Below are 6,113 nucleotides of genomic sequence, written 5' to 3' on the forward strand. Positions count from 1 at the left end.
GTGACCAGAATTCCAAATTCATTTTAAAAGTAGCCAAGATAGAATTCACTGTTAGATGTGGGTATAAGAAGAAAAGCATCAAATCTAACCCTAGAGTTTTTTACTTCAGCAGTGAGAAGGCCTAGAAACAGTACACCTGGAGAAGAAGATCTTTAATTTGGTCTGGGACAAGGTAAACTGAAGCTATCTATCAGGCACGTGAAAAGAAACAATGCTCATGAAGTTGGCCATAGTGCTCTGCATCTTCGGGGAGAGGCTGAGCTAGACATTGAAACATGCAGGCCACCAATGACTAATTGCTGCTTAAAAGCATCAAAACTATGACAAGATGAGATTACCAGGAAAGAAGTTAGTGGAAAAGAAGAGGCCCATGTTTTGAGGTCTGGGGAATGAAAAGAAATAATTGGTAAAGGAAGAAGAAAACAAGGAGTGTGTAGGGTCCTGGGAGCCGAGAGAAGACAGTGCTTCAAAGAGGAGGCAGTAGTCAACTGACAGCTAGAGGAACATAAATTTCTACAACAATGTAGGCAAAGCCTGTGACTAGAATAAATCTAAGAAAGAAGTTGGAGAGAAGAACTGGAGAGAAGAATAAACACATGAATGAATAAAGACAAGTCTTTTAAGGAATGCTACTATACATAGGGGCATGGAGAAATAGGCATGCTATATACATAGGGGCATGCACTGGGGGCTGCATCCACGGTGACAGGAGCCCCGGCCTCCTCAGAACCCGCTGACTATGACTCAGGAACACGTGGGGCCACGTCCGCGCTCACAGGAGCCCGGCTTCCTCAGGACCCCCTGGAGGACTCTGGAGGCGCCGTGGGGGCCACGTCCACATCAGAAGGGACTACTCACAACCACAGGCTCAGTCACTCATCAGGAAATGCATCTTTATGGATTTGGAAAGAACTGAGAGACATTATTACCAAGGGTCCTATTATTATGTGAATGATTCTTCCCTGAGATTCTTCCCCTGTTTCAACTGACACTGAAACACTGTGAACTCTTTGGAAGACAAATGTCAAGGAAATAAATGTTATGCTTTGCTAATTAAAAAAAAAAAAAAAAGCTGTGGAGAAGGATCCAGAGAGGGTTTTTTGCTTTATTTGAAAATGGAAGAAGTAGCAGCTTATCTGGATGATCGTGAAAATCACCTAGAGAGGAGAACCCTGCTGGTATGGGAAAGAAAGGGATGAATCATTGGAACTATGATCCTGTGTAGGTAGGAGCAGAGATATAGTAGATAGGATGGAGGTGGGAACTTGCAGATCATCACAGATGGCTTCCTATTGCTCTGTGAAATAAGAAGTGAATTCACAAAGTGAGATTAAGAATGGAGGAGAGAGATGGGAAGCTTCAAGTGACACAGGTATGAAACAGTCAACCTGGACAGTGGTAGAGGGAATGCATGATGGGGAGGCAACGTGAATTATTGGCATCACCAAGGACACATCAATAGTTACGAACTGAAAGCAAGAGCAGTCTGCTGCATGGTGGGTGTTTCTCCACAGCCATATTCAGCAACAGGGGTTGCAGTTGCACAGCAGATTAGATAAGAGGATTTAGCAGGTTGAGTTGTGCCTTGGGAGAATAACAAAATCAGCAAGTGGAAGACTGAAAGCCTGTGTAAGGAAACATAGTAGCTAAAAACAGAAGTAAGAGCAAGAGGGGAGGGAAAGCCTGAAAAGCTGGAAGCAATACTAGGAGTCACAGTAGGGTAAAGGATTGCTAGATTCCAGGAACTAGAGAGTGTGAGCTAGTAAGACAGAAGAAAATAGTCTGAGAAAGATGCCTCAGACTGGGAGAGGACATCAGAATGTAACCTACCTAGTGGAATGCCAGTTAAGAGTGAACACAAAATGAATTACCCTTTCAAAGGCTGTCGTTCTACTGAACACTATTAGTTCATTACTGCAATAACAAATTATCTCAAACTTAATGACAAAATAACACAAATTTATACAGTTCAGTAGGTCAGAAGTCTAAAATGGGTCTCACTTAGCTGAAATCAAGGTTATCATAAGGGTCATTCATTTCCAGAGGACCTCGCGTACAAGGCATTTCTTTGCCCCGTGTCACCTTTAGGGGTGGCCTGGAGGCCCTTTCCATGGCCCCCCTCCATTGGCAAAGCCTGCAACAGCAGGTCAAGAGCTTCTCACTCCACCTCACTCTGACCTTCTCTTCTGCCACCCTTTTCCACAGTCAACGACCCCTGTTGTCTGTGTTGGGTAAACTCGGATATCGTAAGGTCACCTGATTAGCAACCTTAATTCCACCTATTACCATAATTCTGTTTTTTATGCAATATGACAAATACACTCATAGGTTCCAGGGATTAGGAAGTGGACATCTGGGGGGGAGTGCACTTACTATATTGCAACTATTTAAATGTCATCACAGAACCAATGGAACGTAACAAAAAATATAAAGTCATACAGACTCCGCTTGTTTCAAATTCAATGTTTTCCCTGGATTTATCTTTCTAATTGCAATGATGACACAAATACAAATTTTTTTTTGAGATTTGTAGGGCACCTATCTGATAGCCGGTAGTAAGCCAAGCACATGCTCAGTGGTAAGAAGTGTCTTTATAATTTAAGACTGGTCAGAGGTCATCTACATGAAACTTAATGCGTTTATGTAATTGTATTTCCGGGAACCTGAGCAAAGTACTTCAACTTGAATATATATCTTCGTTAAAACTGTACAACATTTGGCTTTCAAATAAAAACCCAGCTGCTTTATTCTTTCTTCCCAGCATGACCTACAACAAATAGCAAAGTACTTGATTTCTTCATCCTGACACTGGATTAATTTTTGCTACACATGAGAAATGCCTACACTGCACTTTTCCCCCTCCATCTTTCCTAAGGATCCCTTCCCTCATTGCTAGGGAGATGTGCCTTCTAGCCCAGTGACCTCCGGGCATGCACATCCTGGTGTGTAGTACAGTATGTTATGCTCCCCATAATGTCAGTCATTATTCTTCCTGACTTTACTTGTGCTCTCTGGTTGAAGCACTTAAGATTAATGAGGCATTTGTTCTCAATCAAGAAGCTATTTATGAATATAGTTCCACTTACAATAAGCTATGTAGACTTCTCTTTCTTTTTCTCCATTACCAAGTGGAGGGAGGGAAGAAAATGATGTTTATTGAAAGGAAGAAAGTACAGAAAAAAATGATTTGTGACTTTTTAGTCTGTAAGCAGTTCCCTACCAGGAAGGCTTCCACATCATAGCTATGTTGTCAGAATAACTGATATCCTCAAACGTGCTGTTCTGTTTGGTTCAAGTAAAATAATTATTACCACTCTGGCCTTTGTGAGCCAAGGCTTAAGTCTACACCTGTTTAGAATAATCTTCCTCTTCAGGAGGCAAGAGGTAATTGTTAACCCCCAAGTGTATCCTCTCGAATGGGAGACTGTGGTGCCAGCTAGTGGCTTACAGGGACACCTCCATGGAGAAGAGTAATTACATAAGCAACCATTTGGCTACAAACAGCCACCACCCACTTGTGAACACTCTGCCTTTAGCAAGAATAGAGCTTTCTCTTTCTACTAGTTTTACTGTATATAAGGATCAAAGTCAGCCTTTCAGCTGACAGCCTCCCATCACCTGGACTTAACAGTATCTCATGGAATAAAAAAAATACAGCATAAAACACATCATGGGGAGTAGCAGCACCACCATGACCTCTCAAGGCCATAAGCCAATCTGATCTAAAAATCAATGGCTCTGATCTACAAAGCCACTTCAGAGCTCTTCCTAAAAGAAAAATGTCAATGCTGTTGTTAGTTGGGAAATTGGATTCAGGAGATTATCCAGTTCTGGGCAAGGTCCTCTGGGCAGAAACTAGAGTAAATATGAAAGGGTAAAGAAACTGCTCTACTCAACCACCCAGTAATGCTAACTAACCTACATTAAGCAGGTAACTAATTCTAGTGTAAGTATATGAAAAGTTAGTCCTGGATTAACTTTCAATGGAAACAAGTATCATTCAAAAACACTGTTCAGGGATCCCTGGGTGGCGCAGCGGTTTAGCGCCTGCCTTTGGCCCAGGGCGCGATCCTGGAGACCCGGGATCGAATCCCACATCGGGCTCCCGGTGCATGGAGCCTGCTTCTCCCTCTGCCTGTGTCTCTGCCTCTCTCTCTCTCTGTGGCTATCATAAAATAAAAATTAAAAAAAAAAAAAGAAACTTCCTTTATAAAAAAAAAAAAAAAAAAAAAAAAAAAAACACTGTTCAAAAACTGGCCAGTTGCTCAGCCTTCTTCTCACTCTAAAAATAAGGAACTGAGTCTGGACCTGGAAATCTGAAAGCCTGAGTACTGCCCTGAATCCAGGCTCTCTTACCATATTGTGGGGCAATCCAGGGGGTAAAAGACTTACTCTCTTGAACCCTGGTTCATTATCTGTAAAAGGAGATTTCTGACAGAGATGAAGAATTCTTTAGTCCTTGTCAGTATTATATTTTATAGAAGCTGTGTGCTGCTTATATTAGTTTACATTTAAACCAATAGTTTTTCTGAATTTGTAGGTCAAAAATTGAAAAATAAAACTTTACTTTTTCTAAAATAAAAGACTTCAAAGAGCATAATAAGAGCAATTTCTAATATCTATTATCAGTACCATTACTTTTATCTGGGGAATTGAAGGGGAGAAATAAGGGTTGTGTTATGTAGTAAAGGTTACAAACATTAAACACACAAATTATCTTTAATAATCTCTAGCCTAAGAGAACTCCTATTCTAGAAAGAGGGAAAGCACTACATTGAGATTCAACAGAACTAAGTTAGGGAAACAGAAGTGACTGGCGGGGCGGGCTGATGGTAATAGGGCCCAGTGGCTATTCACAGAGCAAGTGAAGATGAATGCCAGAGGACTTGGATCTCAGCTGAAGGACAGTATTCCAGTTACTGAACTTTCAGCAAGTGGACCTTTTGAACAGCATGATCTTCTTCGAAAAGGTCTCCCTTGTATGAAAAATGAACTTTTTGCCCAGTCATCCTCTTGAATTATCAGAAAAAAATTTCCAGCTCATCCAAGGTAAAATGAATTTTTCTACACTAAGAAATATCCAGGGTCTGTTTGCTCCACTAAAATTACAAATGGAATTCAAGGCAGTGCAGCAGGTTCAGCGTCTTCAATTTCTTCCAAGCTCAAAGCTTTCATTGGATATTTTAAGGGGTAATGATGAGACTACTGGATTTGAAGATATTCTTAATGACCCGTCACAAAGTGAACTAATGGGAGAACCACACTTGATGGTGGAATATAAACTCAGTTTACTGTAATCTGTTGTGCTGTTCATGAAAATAGAGGGGCTGCATGTTGTTTATAGTCATCTTTTTACTATGATTTGACGTATACAACATTAAAAGTACTGACACATGAGAAGAAAAAAAAAGAACTAAGTGAGCATTGCTTCATGTAGATGCACCTCCATCTATAGAACCCAGTCTCAATGTAATGTGGGAACCAAAGGCTACCACTTTCCCCCACCCAACAATCATCCAGCAGAATAAACAGAAAGTTACACGGGTTGGCACTCATTCTTCCCAAAGATCTGATGAACTACCATTTCTAAAAGGTCAATCGTTTTTACCTAAGACTTGACCGGTAAACTAAGGTACACTCCAAAGATCAGGAGTTCAGACAAATACACTCCAACAATGACTTAGATTCTTCAGTCTACAAGTTTTAGCAACTCCGTGGGAGTGAGTTTTGTAAACACCACTACCCCAGGAATTTCTAGAACTTCTAGAAAAAGACTTCATTTTCCTTCAGAAGTCAAATAAAATAGCTATGTTCAGTCTCAGAGGGCATGAATGGCAACCACTATCCAATCTATAGCTATGGCTTACCTACAGTCAAGCAATTTTAAAAAATGTTTATTTTTAATCATTGCAATTGTATATTCCATTCTTCATAAGAGGAAAAGAAATGCAAATCCTAAATCATCATCATGATACAGCTTGCTCATATCTGTTACTCCATTTAAAAAAAACAAACAAACAAGCAAAACAAAGAGCATAGTGAATAAATGTGAAGACATATTTCATGTTTGGGTTTTGATTTCCTGGAACAATTCTGGGGCAAAAAAAATGCTA

At 40.4% G+C, this 6,113-nt stretch overlaps 1 pseudogene; it reads left to right on the forward strand.

Moving 5' to 3' along the window:
• Window positions 1-4,700: 4,700 nt before the first annotated feature.
• LOC121496137 lies at window positions 4,701-5,744 on the forward strand (annotated as a pseudogene).
• Window positions 5,745-6,113: the final 369 nt, after the last annotated feature.

The sequence above is a fragment of the Vulpes lagopus genome, chromosome 7, assembly GCF_018345385.1.
Source record: "Vulpes lagopus strain Blue_001 chromosome 7, ASM1834538v1, whole genome shotgun sequence".
Lineage (NCBI taxonomy): Eukaryota > Metazoa > Chordata > Mammalia > Carnivora > Canidae > Vulpes > Vulpes lagopus.